Source organism: Peromyscus maniculatus, chromosome 6 (assembly GCF_049852395.1).
Source record: "Peromyscus maniculatus bairdii isolate BWxNUB_F1_BW_parent chromosome 6, HU_Pman_BW_mat_3.1, whole genome shotgun sequence".
Classification (NCBI taxonomy): Eukaryota; Metazoa; Chordata; class Mammalia; order Rodentia; family Cricetidae; genus Peromyscus; species Peromyscus maniculatus.
Window position 1 is genome coordinate 79,412,398 of NC_134857.1, and position 18,050 is coordinate 79,430,447.

General features: G+C 41.4%; 2 protein-coding genes and 1 non-coding gene across 6 annotated transcripts in view; 1 reads left to right on the plus strand and 2 right to left on the minus strand.

Moving 5' to 3' along the window:
* Positions 1–18,050, minus strand: part of LOC143273932 (2-Hydroxyacid oxidase 2-like) — a 393,436-nt gene that overhangs the window by 265,702 nt on the left and 109,684 nt on the right. The window lies entirely within an intron of this gene.
* The window catches only part of Wars2 (tryptophanyl tRNA synthetase 2, mitochondrial), an 88,209-nt gene that overhangs the window by 15,384 nt on the left and 54,775 nt on the right, over positions 1–18,050 (plus strand). Inside the window, exon 2 of one of the 4 annotated variants that reach the window (XM_076574705.1) lies at positions 17,074–17,124. The exons of the other annotated variants lie outside the window; for them this stretch is intronic. The gene's annotated coding sequence lies outside the window, so the exon portion shown is untranslated. The remainder of the gene's footprint in view (positions 1–17,073; positions 17,125–18,050) is intronic. 4 annotated transcript variants of the gene reach the window in all.
* On the minus strand, positions 11,799–11,905 carry LOC143274075 (U6 spliceosomal RNA). The gene has a single exon (XR_013052471.1). It is a non-coding gene; the product is annotated as a U6 spliceosomal RNA (small nuclear RNA).

Consider the following 18,050-nt stretch of genomic DNA (forward strand, 5'->3'; position numbering starts at 1 on the left):
TCTGTGAACTCAACCAAGCCTGAAGACCTGAGTGTGACTGGGTGCACATGGTGGACGGAGAGAAGCAACTCCTTAAAGTTTCTCTGACCTTTCCACATGGTGGTGGGTATACACACACGGGAGAGAGACAAAAAGAGAGAGAGGGGGGGGGGAGGGAGGGAGGAAGGGAGAAAGGTAATTTTTTAAAAAAAAAAATAAAAGATGTTGGGATGATGAGAAAAACCAGGCAAGATAGTAGTAGCCAGACAGGTAAAAGATAAAGTGGAAGATGCCAGACAGACGTGGTGCTACAGAGATGCAATCCCAGCATTTGGGAGGCTGCAGCAGGAAAACCTTCATTTGAGGCCACTGTCAGATGCATAGAGTTCCAGTCCAGACAGAGCTATGTAGTGAGACCTAGTTACAAAACAACAAATAAACAGAAACAAAGCAAAAAAGCAGAAAGAGACATCCTGGAAGCCAAAATAGGAAAATGTTTTATAGATTAATATGTGCATGTGCTTGCCCATAACCACACATGCACACACTCATCACTCACACAATATACTTATATAATCTCACACTCATACACTTGCACATACACATGCATGCACACTCACACATAATGACACACTGTCACACATGTGTGCACACATACATTTACATGCTCATACTCATGTAGTCACACAGAGACACACACACTACACACACCTTCAATCCTCAGCATCACATACATACACATACACCTTCATGTTGACATTTTCCTGTCTCGTGGAATAACACACAAAAGGTGAACAGCCCCTTTTCAAGGACTGGACCCTCTTCCTCGCTGTTGCTTTCTTTGATTTTCCTCACTGCTTACCAAGAAGCTAGTCTTAGGAACCACACCATGAGGACTTTATGTAAACGACGAGGTGTTTGATACCTCAGTAAGTAAATCCTCTGGGCTCGGGAGCAAGACCTTTATGCCTTCTACACATGACTTTCAGTAGAATCTGCTTATATGGAAGCACAGATGTCTAAGGTTGCTAGCTGATTCAGAAATTCAGCCTTTAGTAAGCAAACCTGTAACATAAGATGATGCTGCCTAAACATTTAAGAACCTACACACACACACACACACACACACACACACACACACACACACACACACACACACACACACACATTTGGTTACAGTTTTGATGGCAATAAGAGTGAAAATATTTCCCTGACAGGAGTGAAAAAGCGTTACAGAATATTAACAGTAACATCCATCTGAGCTTCGCAGAAACTATCATGAGAATGTGTGATTAGAAAGGATCAGATATTTGGCTGTCTTTTTCACCCAGAAGATGGATTTGAACCAGATTACCACTTCTATGATTTAGTTTTGAACAAAGAGGGGTGGGGTGGGGGAGGCAATTATTTGTCTCTTTGTTCAAAGGCCTTTTTGTATCGTCGATCCCTGGAAAGCTAGTGGAGGAGCCAGCCTTCACATCCATTAAGGTCAACCCTGAAACTGTTGAATTTGATCTCTTCCATTTACCATCTGGATACAGTAGAGAAAAAGCTATTCTGCATTGGGTTGCTGGACACCATCCAGAAAATAATATGTCAGGGCATCAAAGGCTTGGGGTTCTTGGTCCATTCTGCCTAATGATCACAGGCAGGGTCTGCACTCCAGTTTTGTAGTATGTTTCATTTTTGCAGTGACAATTTATATCCCAGTAAAATAGATCACAAGGATTACTGCCAGCTTGTCAAAGCTAAGATTCCTCTATCACAGACGTCCCCCCACAAAGGACTGTGTTTTAATTGGGCAAAGCTTGATTTCCAAAGCCCCTTTCCCTCCATTCCAATCTGCCTTCTTTCTCATAGACAGCTGTTACTTACTGCAGGAAGGATTCTAACGCATAGACTGTTTGATTCCATACCCAAGCCCCAAATTTAAAAATCTGCTTAAAATTGACCTCATTTAAATTGGTCTTCATCATCGTCTTTATGAGGGAGTCTAGTATCTGGCCAGCTAATGACACTGCTGGCAGTTATCCAGGAATCTGACAACCACATCTCATTATTCACACCAACTGGAGCCAATTATGGCTGGATTGTTTATTATGATTATTATCATTATTACTATTATTATTATTATTATTATTAAATGTGGATAGGAAGCAATGACAGCAGCATGTCCTGTGTCTTCCCTGAGATAGAGGAGACTGTGATATCAGAGAGCATATGGCTGCATTTTAAGGTAGCTGGAGGCCATCTAATGCTAGGCTTTGATACAGCAGCTTTGCTTTGGATCTTTGCAGGATGTGCCCACCCATAAATTTATAGCTGGAGTAGGAAAAAAACAAAACAAAACCAAACAAAAAAACACAAAAGCTATAGGGAGTTGTCATTTTGTCCCTTACAGTGAAAAGAGATTGCAGGAAGAATTCGAAACCCTAACAATAAAATTACTTTCCTGGGTCAAGGATGATCCTTAGCCTGCATCTCAAACAAAATGGCAGGTCCTAGATTCCTGGTCTGACCCAGGCAGCTGGGCTGTCTCTGAATTCCAGCTGTCATCAGAAGGCACGTGTGGTGCTGCTGGGTTTTGCACCCTGCTCTTGTTCCCCAGGAGATGCACCGCCTCCATCTACTCATCATGGACAAGTTTCCTCTCAGAATCCTCTGTGCTTCTCTTTCTTTTGAATTCTCTATGCTGGTGTCTTAGTTGGGGTTTTATTGCTGTGACTAGATGCCATGACCACAACATATAAAGGAAAACGTTTAACTGGAGCCGGGTTACAGGTTTAGAGGTTTAATTCATTATTGACATGGCAGGAAGCATGGTGGTTTGAAAGAAAATGCCCCCCCCCCAAGGGAGCAGCACTAATGGGAGGTGTGGCCTTTTGGAGTAGGTGTGGTCCATTGGAGGAAGTGTGTCACTGTGGAGGTGGGCTTTGAGGTCTCATTTATGCTCAGGCCACGCCCAGTGAGACAGTTCATTTCCTGTTGCCTGTAAGATGTAGAACTCTCAGCTACCTCTCTAGCACCATGTCAGCCTGCACACCACTGTGTCCCACCATGATGATAATGGACTGAGCCTCCAACTGTAAGTGAACCACCACAATTAAATGTTTTCCTTTATAAGAGTTGCCGTGGTCACGGTGTCTCTTCACATCAATAGAAACCCTCACTAAGATAGTAGCATTGTTCTGTTAAGTGTGTGTGTGTGTGTGTGTGTGTGTGTGTGTGTGTGTGTGTGTGTGTGTGTGTGCAGGACTGACCAGGACTTTGGTTGTCCTCCTCTGTTGTTCTTCACCTTATTTTTATTTTTTAAATAACTTCTTAGTTTTTGAAATTAAAATTACATCATTTCCCCCTTTCCCTTTTCTCCCTCCAACTCTTCCCTACACTTTTACAAATATTTTCTCCAGATCTGTAGCTTGTCTTCCTATTATCATGTTCATTCTTGTAGTAGAACTGAAGTTTATAATTTTAATTGTATCCAGTTTATCAATCATTTCCTCAATGGATTAAGCCTTTGGTGCCAAAAAGTCATCACCATGTCCACTGTCTTAGTAAGGTTTTCCTGCCCTTTAGGAGTCTCATGGTTTTGTATTTTATATTTAGATGTAGGATTCATTTTGAGTTAATTCTTGTCAAAAGTTTAATATCTGTGTCTGTTTTTGCACATGAGGCCTAGTTGTTGAAAAGACTCTTTCCTTTGCTGATTGTCTCTTTCTACATGAGAAAGATCAGTTGACACTATACACTCTATTCTGCTCCATGAATCTGTTTATCTGTTGTTCTACCAATGCACACTGTCTTGATGACTGTAATATTATACTGTGTTAAACACAGGTAGTGTTAGCCCTCCCAATTCTGTCCTTAACCAGTCTGTGCTGTCGGGATTAGTATAGGGTGCCTTAAACATGGGAGTGCCAGTCCTCTGATCCTGGGGGGGGGGGTTCTTTGTTTGTTTGTTTTGTTTTTACAATCCAGTGTCTTGTTTGCTGTAGCAATTGAATGTCTTAAACTTGGGCAGTGTTAGCACTTCAACTCTCTCTCTCTTTTTTTTTTTTTTTTCAACTGAATGGGCTCTCCTGTTTCTCCATGTAAACTTTACAGTCCATTTGTAGAAATAGACAAGATAATTTTCTGGAATTTGAACTAGAGTTGAGTTGACTCTTTAATACTTATCCATGAACATGGACCATCTCTTCATCTTTTTAGTTCTTTGATGTCTTTTATGAGAGGTTTGTTATTTTCCTCTTGTAGATCATGTATATATCTTCTTAAAATTCTATATAGGCATTTTTGGAAGGTGCTAATATAAGCAGTAATGCATATTTTTATTTTAAAATATGATGAGGGGTGGGAGAAAGAGCATGCACATATATGTGTATGGAGGGGTCAAGGATAACTCTTGGGAGTCGGCTTTTGCTTTCAGCCTTGTTGAGGCAGGACTCTCTTGTTTCTGCTGCATTACATACTCCAGGCTGACTGACCTGAGAGCTTCTGTGTGATTCTCCTGTTTCTGCCTCTGTCTCATGGTTGAAATGCTGGATTGCAGATTGTGTGCCACAGTATCTGGCTCTTTCCCAGGACTCAGACTCAGGTTGTCAGGCAGTCACAGCAAGTGCGCCTGCTGGGCTGTCTTGCTGGTCCCATGTTGTATTTTAATCTCAGCTCTCACTTGCTCTTGCTGCCTGTAGTGAGGCCATTTTCCTTCGCAAGGTAAACTTGTGTCCTGCCACCTGTCTGTAATCACTTACTCTAGGAGACAGTTTTTATTATTATTTATTATTATTAGTTCTTTCAGATGTTCTGTGTAGACAGTCATGTTATTTGGGAACAAAGGCAAGTTTTTTCAAATTAGAATATTTTCTTGATCTAATTATTTAGGATTTGCAGTATTATTGAAAATGGGTGGTGAGAGTTGGCATTTTTCTTTCGTTCCTGATTTTAGTGGGGATTTTCTTCTAACAAATAGGTATATGGTAAATTCTTTTTCCTTGTGTGTGAACCTTTTTATGTAACGTTGGGTTCAACTTGCTAATGTTTTTATTGAGGACTCTTGCATCCATGCTCATAAGGTATAATTATCTATTGTTTTCTTGTATTTTTATATTTATGTTTGGTATAGAGTAATGCTAGACTTACAGAATGAGTCAAAGATTATTTCCTCAGCTTCTGTAGAAGAATTCTGTAGAAAATTGATATAGTCCTTAGATACTTATTAGGTCATTAATTGTTGTGGTCCAATTCAAATTGTTAATTTCCTATTGTATAAATTTTGACAAAATGTGCATTTCAAGGAATTGATCCATTTAATCTAAGTTATTAAATTTGTGGATATAGAACTCTGTGTTCACATGATTCCTTTTTTAGCCTTTTAGTGTCCATTATTGTGATTTTCTTTTTCTTTTTAATATTACTGATTAGTATCTTTTTCTTTATTTATGACATTTCTATACATCTCTGCCCATGCATATATTACACTTTGCTGATATTCACTTCTCTATTGCTTATTCTTTCCCATTTCTGCCTCCACCTTCTTTCCCCTTGCCTTGCCACATCTGTAGGAATCCTCCATTTACCTTCATGTTCTTTTTCTCACCCCTCAGCTGCACACATGAGAGAAAACTTGTGATCTTTGTCTTTGAGGGACTGGTTTATTTCCCTTAGTATGATGATCTTCAGTTCCATCCATTTCCCTGAAAGTGACATGATTGTATTCTTTGTAAAACTCCAGTGTGTGTGTGTGTGTGTGTGTGTGTGTGTGTGTGTGTGTGTGTGTGTAGGCTCTTTCCCCCTGCACCCTCACCAGCTTTTATCGTATATTTTCTTAATAATGGCCATTCTAACTGAGGCGAAGATGGGACTTCAGTGGAGTGTTGATTAGCAGTTCCCTGATGGCTAAGGATGCTGAACTCACTTTTTCACTTTTTTGTGTATTTATTGATCATCTCTACCTATTCCTTTGAAAAATGTCTGTTCAATTCCATTGTCCATTTACTGATAGGATTGTTTGTTCTTTTGTTACTTAAAACTTTGAGTTCTTTATGTTCTGAGGAATAATCTCCTATCAGGTGACCATCTAGAACAAACATTCTTCCTGTTCTGTACACTGTCTCTTCACTCAGTGTTTCTTTTTCTGTTGGTGTACAAAAGTTTTTTTTAATGTACTTAAATTAATACATAATATTTATACATACATAGATGGAACTATATGATGATTTTAGGAATGTTACAATATGTATTGACATCTAGATAATTAACATTTGCATCTTATCAGACATCCTTTCTGTGTGCTCTTCCAATTAGACTCTTCCAGTTCTTTTGAAATGTATCATAAAACATTGTAGGCTATCATTGTCATTCTGTGTTATAAAATATCAGAACTGTTTTTTTTTCTGTCTAATTGTATCTCACATGTGTTTCCTAATTCCTGCCAGTCCCTGCTCCTCCCTCCCTTCCCAGTGTCTAAAGCTCTCTATTCATTTATTCATCTGTGATGAGGTTAAGCAGAGGCTTTCTGAGTTGCTATAGTCCCATGTGTCATTCTTGCTCTCACTGCCTGAGCTGCTGGAGTCCTAACTGGATAGTCATTTCCAGTGCCTTGAGACTAGAGGGGCAACAGATGACAACTGAGGTTCAGGCTGTCAGCCCACCTGGAGGCAACTCCCTGGTAGATAATTCTCAGGTAGGCAAGGCCCCCAAGACCACAGACCCCAGAACATCTTTTGCTTCTGCTGTGCCTTTGCACATTGCTATTACTGTCTTTCTCTGATATCTGGCATGGTGAACTGGGTGTGGGGAAATTCCCCATTGCCTATAAGGTAATGTGTTTGTCTCAGAGAAACCTCCTCCTGTTCTACTGGACATTTTTACCTGCAAATTATTATGAAGATGACTTCCTCCCTAAGCTGCACCATCTAATTGATGATAATGTTAGCTTATATAGAACTTTGATGAATAAAAGTAAATACAAGAGTATGTTTCACAGCTAGGGCCCATGAGTTCCACCTAAGGATCTGCTTCAGATCACAGCTCGGATTGATGATTAAGAATAATTGAATTCTCCGGGAATTCTGGCCCTAATTCTCTTAATGCTTGAAAAGATACAGTCACGAGTTTTTGGTGTGCATCATTTGGTGCACATTTTGGTGTCCTGAAACAAAGCCTTATAACAACTTTAGGTTAGATCAGATATTTTGACAGCAGCTTTAATACCACAGACAACAGTCTGATGTCCACAAGGATACAAAGCTGAGGTCAAGAATGCAAAGCAGCCCAACTGTTAAGGTTGGTTGATGATCAAAGGTAATGATTGACTCCTTGTACCCGTTCTTGTCCTCAATCTCCTGATATAAGAAACTATTGATAGATGGGTATACACCCTAAAGATCTAAAGTACAGCTGTCTTTTATGTATAAACGTTTAGGTTTGGGACTCCTTGTAGGATTGACTTTTAAGACAGACAGTAGAATGATTAATTCTTTCATTGTACCTGCAGTATGCAGCCTGCCAGTAAGGGAGCTGGCTATGAAAAATGCTTTCTGTCTGCTCATGTTCTGCTAATCTGCAATAAGTTACAGACACAAATGTATGTGGGCTATTGGGATGACCTCGTTTTTAATCATGTAGGGAAATGAAAGACATGTTATCTGAACTCCATAGGAATTTAGTAAAATCACTGTATGAGATAGAGATTAGAATAAACATGTGTTTTTTTAGAAGTACCTTGACCTTAAAGATTCCTTGTGGAAAACAGTGATTGTTTTGCTGAGGGGCCTTGCAGCCATCCCACGACTTTGGTCATAAGACACCTCAGGCATACCTGGGGCTCTTGTATTATTGTGCATTGCACACAATGAATAATGAAGGACTAGAGTCATGGAGGCATGTGATGCTCCCCTTCAGTAAGACATGTAAATTAAGATTAGGGACCCTGGTATGAGGAAACACTTTATGTGACAATCTATAAATACGTTCTTGCATGGCCGTTTGCCCCCGAAGCGTGCCAAACCCAAGTCAGCAGAATCCAGCCCAGTCAGTCCATCAGAAGAGGCTGATGAATAAAGAAGGAAATGATCAAGAGAATGTGTGAGTGTCTTTTTCCAAACCTCCTCAGATAACAATGTCAAACCCTGTGCTGGCTTGGAAGCTGGTCCCCTGAGGCGGCCTTACTGGAGCATCTTCCCTGCACATAGTGAGTTTTCCAGTGGCACATAGTGAGGCCAGAGAAAGAAAAGCTGGCAGAGACCCAGATATCATATGATTGACATCCTTAGAGGACCAGAAACCTAACCTTTTCATTGTTTTCATTACCTCCCCCTTCTTTGCGTCATTTTTTTTTTTTATAGAGACTTTTACAATAAAATTGACCTCTTTTTTTCTTAGTTGATCTTAATAAGGGTGATCTTTTTAAAGGATCATTTCAAAATATCAGCTTCTGATTTTGTTAAGTTTTGACTATTCACTAATTTCTAATTTCAATTTCGTTGGCTTTTTTCCTTCCTTTTTGTAGTGCTGCGAATTGAAGGAGACAGGTTCTTGTGGATACTAAGCGAGTTCTCTACTACTGACAGTTCTGCTCATAGTCTAATAACATGGGTATTTTATCTAATTTGCATTATTTATTCTCTTCTGCTTACTTCTCTAAGAGTTCATCATTTTGTCCGTTTCATACATTTACGCATTGTGATTTGTATGATTGTGATACACTGTGATAATAATCATCTCCGTTTCTCCCCGTTCATTTCTCCCTCAATTCTATTGACCCCCTCCTTCCTCCCCGGCCATGCCCTCCTCCTTTCAGGTTTTTATCTCAGCGGGCCTTACGCAGGTAGCTGCTGCTACTGTGTGTTCATGATTGCTACATCCTGAAAACAGCATTCCGCAGGACTCCTCCCCAACTGCCAACTCGTACAGTCTTCCCACCTCCTCTTCTTCCATGTTCCCTTGCCTCTGGAAGGGGTCTTATAAACGTCCTGTTTAAGCCAGGCAGTGGTGGCGCACGCCTTTAATCCCAGCACCCGGGAGGCAGAGGCAGGCAGATCTCTGTGAGTTCGAGGTCAGCCTGGGCTACCAAGTGAGTTCCAGGAAAGGCGCAAAGCTACATAGAGAAACCCTGTCTTGAAAAACCAAAAATAAATAAATAAATAAACGTCCTGTTTAGGCCTAAAAACTCATCAGTCACTGTCCTGAGTCCTCTGGACCAGTTATGAGGCTGTGCATTCACTGTCGCCCTGTGCAGTCAGAAGCTTCTCTGATCAAAGCCAAGAGCATCGTCAGTCTGTCCAAACAGGCAAGAGTATTTAGAAGGCACTTTGACTGCATGTCTGTTTTCTGCTTACTTTACTTGATTTTTTTCCTGGTTTCCTAAGGTTTATTAGGAAACCTTAGGTTAAGGATTATTGATTTAAATTTTTTTCTTTTCTAACATATGTGTACACTACTATAAGCTTCACTTTAATCCCTACTTTTGTTGCCTATTGCAAGCTTTGATGAACTACATTTTTAATTTTCCCTAACTCAATGTCCTTTTGTTATTTTGAGAGAGAATCTCATTATGAAGCCCAAGCTGGTCTAGAATTTGATGTGTTGCCTAAGATGGCCTTGAACTTGTAATCTTCTTGTCTCTGCCTCCTGAGTACTAGGACTGCAGGTGGTACCACCGTGCCCAGCCGATTCAAAATACTTTAAAATTTCTCTTGAGTGTTTTCCCCTGACCACTGTGTTATTTAGAAGAGTGTTGTTTACCTCCATGTACCTGGGAGTTTTTTTTTTTTAATATATATTTTATTTTACAATACCATTCAGTTCTACATATCAGCCATGGGTTCCCCTATTCTCCTCCCTCCCACCCCCTCCCCTTACCCCCAGCCTACCCTCCATTCACACCTCCTCCAGGACAAGTCCTCCCCCGAGGACTGCGATCAACCTGGTAGACTCAGTTCAGGCAGATCCAGTCCCTTCCTCCCAGACTGAGCCAAGTGTCCCTGCATAAGCTCCAGGTTTCAAACAGCCAACTCATGCAATGAGCACAAGACTTGGACCCACTGCCTAGTTGCCTCCCAAACTGATCAAGCCAATCAACTGTCGCACCTATTCAGAGGGCCTGATCCAGCTGGGGGCCCCTCAGCCTTTGGTTCATGTGTTTCCATTCATTTGGCTATTTTTTTTCAAAAATTGAGTAAAACTGAAATTTATTATAAGCCACAGTCGTCCTAGGGACCTCCATGCTATATATATATAGCCTCTATGGTTCTATGGGTTGTGGTATGATTGTTCTTTATTTTATATCTAGAATCCACCTATGAGTGAGTACATACCATAACTGTCTTTCTGGGTTTGGGTTACCTCACTCAGGATGATTTTTACTAGTTCCATCCATTTGCCTGCAAATTTCATGCTTTCATTGTTTTTCTCTGCTGAGTAGTACTCCATTGTGTATATGTACCACATTTTTTTCATCCATTCTTCCGTTGATGGGCATCTAGGTTGTTTCCAGGTTCTGGCTATTACAAATAGTGCTGCTATGAACATAGCTGAGCATGTATCTTTATGGTATGAATCAGTATTCCTTGGGTATATGCCCAAGAGTGGGATGGCTGGGTCTTGAGGTAGTTCGATTCCTAATTTTCTGAGAAACCGCCATACTGATTTCCACAGTGGTTGTACAAGTTTACATTCCCACCAACAGTGGAGGAGTGTTCCCTTTGCTCCACATCCTCTCCAACATTGGTTGTCATTGGTGTTTTTGATTGTAGCCATTCTGACAGGTGTAAGGTGGTATCTCAGAGTCGTTTTGATTTGCATTTCTCTGATGATTAAGGATGTTGAGCATTTCTTTAAATGTCTTTCAGCCATTTGTAGTTCTTGTTTTGTGAATTCTCTGTTTAGCTCTTTAGCCCATTTTTTAATTGGACTGTTCAGTACTTTGATGTCTAGTTTCTTGAGTTCTTTATATATTGTGGAGATCAATCCTCTGTCAGATGTGGGGTTGGTGAAGATCTTTTCCCAATCTGTTGGCTGTCTTTTTGTCTTATTGACTGTGTCTTTTGCCCTGCAAAAGCTTCTCAGTTTCGAGAGGTCCCATTTATTAATTGTTGTGCTCAGGGTCTGTGCTGTTGGTGTTTTATTTAGGAAATGGTCTCGGGTGCCAATGCGTTCAAGAGTGCTTCCTATTTTCTTTTCTATTAAGTTTAGTGTAACTGGATTTATGTTTAGGTCTTTGATCCACTTGGACTTGAGTTTTGTGCATGGTGACAGATATGGATCTATTTGTAATCTTTTACATATTGACATCCAGTTATGCCAGCACCATTTGTTGAAGATACTTTCTTTGTTCCATTGTATAGTTTTGGCTCCTTTGTCCAAAACCAGGTGTTCATATGTGCATGGATTAATGTCAGGGTCTTCAATTCGATTCCATTGGTCCGTATGTCGGTTTTTATACCAGTACCAAGCTGTTTTTATTACTATAGCTCTATAGTAGAGTTTGAGGTCAGGGATGGTGATGCCTCCAAGCGTTGCTTTATCATATAGGATTCTTTTAGCTATCCTGGGTCTTTTGTTTTTCCATATAAAATTGAGTATTTTTCTTTCCAAGTCTGTGAAGAATTGTGTTGGGATTTTGATGGGGATTGCATTGAATCTGTAGATTGCTTTTGGTAAGATTGCCATTTTTACTATGTTAATCCTACCTATCCATGAGCATGGGAGATCCTTCCATTTTCTGATATCTTCTTCAATTTCTTTCTTTAGAGATTTAAAGTTCTTATCAAAATGGTCCTTCACTTGTTTAGTTAGTGTTATCCCAAGGTATTTTATATAAAAATATGGAACGCTTCACGAATTTGCGTGTCATCCTTGCGCAGGGGCCATGCTAATCTTCTCTGTATCGTTCCAATTTTAGTATATGTGCTGCCAAAGCGAGCACTACCTGGGAGTTTTTTCAAACTCTTTCTGTTACTGATTTCTAACTTGATTCCATTGTGCTGTAAGGTCAGGTGTTGTATGATTCTGATCTTTAAACTTGTCAAGGTGTTTCATGTCTCAGAATGTTGTCTATCTTGGTGGATTTTCCACATGAATTTGAGAAGAGACTATAATCTATTATTGTTAGATAAAGTGGAGACACTTTGAAAGTTAGCTTCTTACAAGACTTAGCATATTCTTACCATACCTCCAGCACTTATATCCATTCCGTTGCCATGGACCTAAGTGAGATGAAAGCATGTCCACACAGAAACCTGTTAAAGGGTTCCTCTGATACCCTCTGAGTTATTCACCACATTGCTTCCCTAAGTGATCATATCTGCTTTCGTTGCCTTAAATGCCAGAGTCTTGGGCTGGAGAGAGAGCTCGGTGGTTAAGAGCACTTGCTGCTCTTCAAAGGTTCAGCAACCATAGGGTAGCTCACAACTGCCTGTGACTCCAAATCCAGGGCTTCTGATGCTCTCTCTATTACCACACATATGTGACATACACTAACACACACACGTAATTTAAAATCCACAGCCAAGCACTGGGCTGAGCTCCAGGAGTCCAGCTGAAGAGAGGGAGGAGGGATTATATAAGCAAGTGGGGGTCAAGATCCTGATGAGGAAACCCATGGAAACAGTTGACCAGAGCTCTTGGGAGCTCACAGACTCTAGACTCTAGACCAACAGCTAAGCTAGGGAGCCTCCATGGAACTGACCTAGGCCCTCTGCATGTGGGTGACAGTTGTGTAGCTTGGTTTGTTTATGGGGCCCTTAGCAGTGGGACCAGGATCTGTACCTGGTGCATGAGCTAGCATTTTAGAACTTATTCCATATGGTGGAATGTCTCGCTCAGCCTCTTTGCTTGTCTTGTTGATGGCCTTCCATTTTTTCTCTTGATCTAGAGACCAGAGTAATCCTTAAATGATGCAAAATATGATCAGATCCCTCCTTACTTATGATCCTTGAATCGGTTCCCAATCTGGCTCCTTGTCATAACCCGCAAGACCTTCCATCACTGCTGCTCCCTGCTCTTCAGCCTCCCTTCCCGGGTCTCACCTCCCCTTGATCACTGCACTCCAGAGATGCTGCTCTCTGTCTTGCTCTTGCTGACTTTATTTTTGCCTTTCGCTTCTTAAAATATTTTCTCCCTTATTTTTTTTTTAATTTTAAAAGTTTTAAGGCAAGAACTCAATCCTTCTGCCTCTGCATTCTGAGTTCTAGAATTACAGGCCTCTACCACCCTGCCTCGCTTCTCTCCTCCTCTTTAGGCAGAAGCTCAGGTGTTGTGTGCTCCAGGACTCTTCTCCCGTGCTCTGTCTGAAGGAGTTGCTCCATCACTGTGCTGTCTCTCTCTCTCTCTCTCTCTCTCTCTCTCTCTCTCTCTCTCTCTTTCCTTCCTGCTCCTAATCACATTCTTCATTTCTTATATTTCTTTTTTTCTTTTTTTCCCCCCCTAGGTCTTTTCCTGGAATTTAAGTTCCATAATATGAGGGCTTTATACTCGAGAAGGCTGTAGTAATCAGAGCTTTGTTGCTATTTGAGTTTATAATTTTAAATAATTCTGTGCCATCTGATCCTCAGAAGGAAGAGAATGGAAGCAAGATTAGCAGAAAGACTTTAGACCAGAGAGGGGAAGGGTCCTAATAGTGCGGACGTTAGGTGGCTGAAAAGACTTGCTACATGCCCATGTACTGATCTGGAAGGAGGCCTCTGGCATGTTGTCAGCACAAGTAGAAGCCAATGCTTGAGTGCAGTTTTGCTGGTGTACCTTTGTTACATGCGTTCTGGTAAAGATGTGGATGACCATTACTTCTGGGTCTTAATGTTGATGGCTTTAGCCAGGTCTAATATAAAGAAGGAAAAAAGGCATTTTTAAGCCCCTTTTTGTGGTTCTGTATGTAGCTTGTTATTAGAAGCAAGTAGTATAGCTCTATTTTAATTTAATGATGCAAAGAGGAGGGAAAAAATGCAGACAGTCTGACTGAAGCTCTGGGAATGTTCCTTAACTACCAGTTTGCTTCCCCAGAAAGTCCCAATGGAGATGCATGCCCAGCAACAGTAGCATGTGGAAATCCAAATACTACCCCGGGACCCATCAGACCTGGGTCTGACATCACACTGTGTGGCTCTGATGAACTTGATTTGCCCAAGCCTCTCCACCCAAAACTTAAACCAAATTCTGGAGTGTGAATTACCGGCTACCTTAGATAGAGGGTGCAAGAGACCAGGCTGAGTTCCTGGTTGAGGAGAGAGACAGAGAGCTGACCAGGCTGAGCTGACTTCTAGGCTATGCTCCCCTGGTAAGCATGCGGCTCAGCCACGGTGGGTCTGGAAGTGGATCAGTTAGTTCTACACAGCATGCTTCCATCCAAGCCCAGAACAAGAGCAGATAAAGAGAGAAGGTTCTCTTTCCATGAACATCAGCTGCCAGGACAGGAGGAAGTTGGAGACCGATATAGGGGAGCCCCCCACTAGACTACTGGCAATAAACAAATCAGGAACCAACAACAGAGACAAACTTGGAGAAATGAAGGGTCCCAAAATATAAATCCTACAATGGAGCTTCAGGGAAATGAAAACAGTCTTTTTATGATTTGTTTCAATTCTTTTTATCCATATTGTTTGTTAGTTATATAAAACAATAGATTTTATCGTGGCGTTTTTGTAGAGTTTTGAAAGGATGACAACTGTGTCAGTGGAGAGATTCCAAGAGATCTGTGAAGAAAACAGCAGCAGGACAAGGAGGGCTTGGACCAGGGTGAGGAGTCCTGTGTGGGTCCAGAAACGCTGTAGGAAGAGCTGAATGTGGTGGCACACCTGCAACTAACCCAGCACTCAGGAGACTGAGGCAGGGGGGTTGAGGGTTTGAGGACAACCTGGATTATGTAGTGAGGTCCCGCCTCAAAATTAATTATTTAATTAAGAGTTTTAGTAATTCTGTGGGTGAGAAACCAAATTGTAGGCAAAGTTAAGGTGGACGGCCAATATGGGGCTCTCCTAGAAGAGTTTAAATAGTGTGAGAGGGAGAAGTAACCCAAGGTCAGGGCATGCCTCCTTATGTTTCCACATAGTAAGAAACCCTCAGAGTACCTAGGAAACAGGTGGGGGAAAGAAGCCAGATACGGTGGCACGAGCCTGTAATCCCACCACTCGGGTCAGAGGCAAGAGGATTGTCCTAAGTTTAAGGCCAGGCTGGACTATAAGGTCAGCTTGAGCTACAGTGTAAGACTTTGTCTCAAAAATGAATTGGTTAATTAAAATTAAGAAGGTGAGAAAAAAAGCTCATTTGAGCAGTCCTAAATAAAAAGCTAGGGCAGTTAGGTCTAGCATTCGTCCTTCTTGTTGCTCCGAGCTGCCCTGGTTGGAATGTCAGATACAGGTCAGTACTGGGAGTTTCTATGACCCCCGAGGAACCTGCACCTTCTGGCCCTTGCCGCCTCATCAGAATGTCCTAGAGTCCTTGAGATAACTCACATCTCCCTGTTTAAAGCTGAACCAAGCTCTGGCCCGTGTGTTAGGAGGTCTGCTTTCTGCAGTTTTGGATTAGACAAGTGGACATCAGGGTTCCTGATGTAATGGCATGTGCCTTTTCATAGGGAAAGACTTTGACTTGAATGGACAGAGATGGGTAATGAGGTTTTTATTGACTCATTTATTTTATGTGTCTGAGTATTTTGCCTACATGTATGTCTGTATACCATGTACATTCCTGGTGCCCATGGAGGCCAGAAGAGGGCATTGGATTCTGTGGACCTGGACTTAGAGAGGGTTGTAAGCCATAGTGTAAGTGCTGGGAACCAAGCCTGGGTCTTCGGGAAGAGCAGCAAGTGCTTTTAACTTCCGAGCCATCTCTCCAACCCAGAGATGGTGTTTGCAAAAAGAAAATAATTTCTCTATCATAATAAAAGGGAAAGTGATTATCATTTATTTACTTGTTTATCCAGTAATTCTACAGTGAGGGCTTCAGGATGTGCTAAGCATGCGCAAAGTTCTGGATTCAGTTACCAACTATAGAGACAGTAATGATAAAACTCAACTGAAATAATAAACACACAGATACAAAAAATGTTAATTTAAAAAAATAGTAATTGTATATTGAACAACTATAGTATGCAAAGGACATTTTTATAATGTAAGGCTATTAAACTATGGCTTGTTTGCATTTTTAATATTCTTCACACAAAAAATATGTGTCTTGTTTTGATTTGATTTAACATAATACTCCAAATTGGTTACTTCCAAAACAGAAGGTTGAAATGATTACAAAGCTTGAACAAGCGTTCCTCTCTGTAGCAGCCAGCATTAGATATTTGCTGTTTGGGGATGCTGAAAGGACTTCACCTTTTCTCCCTGTCCCTAGGTTGTTAGGAGCCATCACAGCAGAAGCCCTGACCCCTTGAACCACTGCAGCAGCAGATGAACAAAGAACCAACCAGATTCCAAAATGTTTTGTTTTCAGATGTTACTTGTGTTGAAGTCATCATCCAACATCTGATTCTGATTTTGAGATTCTTAATTTGTTCTTTTTAAAGATTCAGATTTTAAAAACATAAACACATTTCCACTCAGTTTTCCCATGAACCCCGGCCCATAACTCAACTGAAAGCATCCTGCTCCTACGGCCCCCTGCTGTGTCCCTTCCATTGGTGGGTTAGGACTGGACTGCCCCTGGGTGCCTGCTGGACACACACAGTGCTTGTCTCCAGAACAGCAGAAGTGTCCTGTGTTGTAGACTAGATACATACTCAATCTAAATGTAGAACTCATCAAATCAGGCTGAATTCACACCAGAGCACCCTGTATCCCTTTGAATACCCGTTTAACAGCACACTGATAAAATAAATACGGAAGTATCACATGAAATCCATTCTGAACCATCCTTTCCCTAAAAGGCGAGTTGAGTAGTTTATAAAGGCTTGTGAGAGTAGTTATTTGGTGCATATTATTCTAAGAATATTTTACTATAAATTCAATTAAAATTGTATTGCATTGAGACTATAGGAAGATGATGTCCTAGTGGTTGTTGATGTTGTTACTTTTGTAGGCAGCCTGAAAGCGATTCTTTGAAAATCTCCTATGCTGATCTCAGGGTATGTCTTCTGTTCATCTTCCTCTACACTAGGACCCCTGAGTGCCTCAGAACCCAGGACCAGATTTCTGACTGCTACATCCTGTAAGCCTCATGGAGTCTTAGTTTCTGCTCCATTTACTTTATTCATTTGCATATGTTGAATTCACCCATTCTGATGGTGTTAGGGACCAGAGTTTCACTGCTTGGTGAGACATGGAAGTTACAGTGTATTACCTATGGGACAGAGTAAGAGCTCCATGGTTAAGTTACAGTGTGGTTACATATGAAACAGAGGGAAGAGAGGGAGGGAGAGGAGAGGAGAGGAGAAGAGAGGAGAGGAGAGGAGAGGAGAGGAGAGGAGAGGAGAGAGAGAGAGAGAGAGAGAGAGAGAGAGAGAGAGAGAGAGAGAGAGAGAGAGAGATAATGGAAGTGAGTAGGTAGCTTGTTCTGTCTGGAACATTTAGAGGATGCCAGGATAGGGTAATACCTTAAGAAGTAACTTGGAATTCATTAGATGGGGGAGGGGAGGCCACGCAGAAGGCACTGTGTGTGTAAAAGCCTAGTGTTTAGAAAGAAAGGGTGTGGCTTTCCCAAGGAAGTAAGCAGACAACTGTCAGGGTTAGGAGGAAAAGGCTAAGGAAGCAGCCAGAGTCTTATTAACATGGCAGTGCCCCTGGGTGGGACATCAGTGAGGAAGCTGAAACTGTTAGAAACACAGGGATGTGAGAAATGCTCAGTTACACAGTTACACAAATCATCTGGCAGGTCACTGGGCTGTGTGTGTGTGTGTGTGTGTGTGTGTGTGTGTGTGTGTGTGTCTGTGTGTGTGTCTGTGTCTGTGTGTGTCTGTGTGTGTGTGAGTGAGTGAATTATGGCTTTCTCAGGATAGAAAAATAGAGAAAATCACTTGTTTACAATTCAGATCATGATGTTGCAGGTCTTTACCCAGCCGTCTCTGGGCCTGTACACATGAAACAGCTCTGTTCCGAACACTTGGTGGTCACATGTCTCACTCTCCCTCCCTGCTA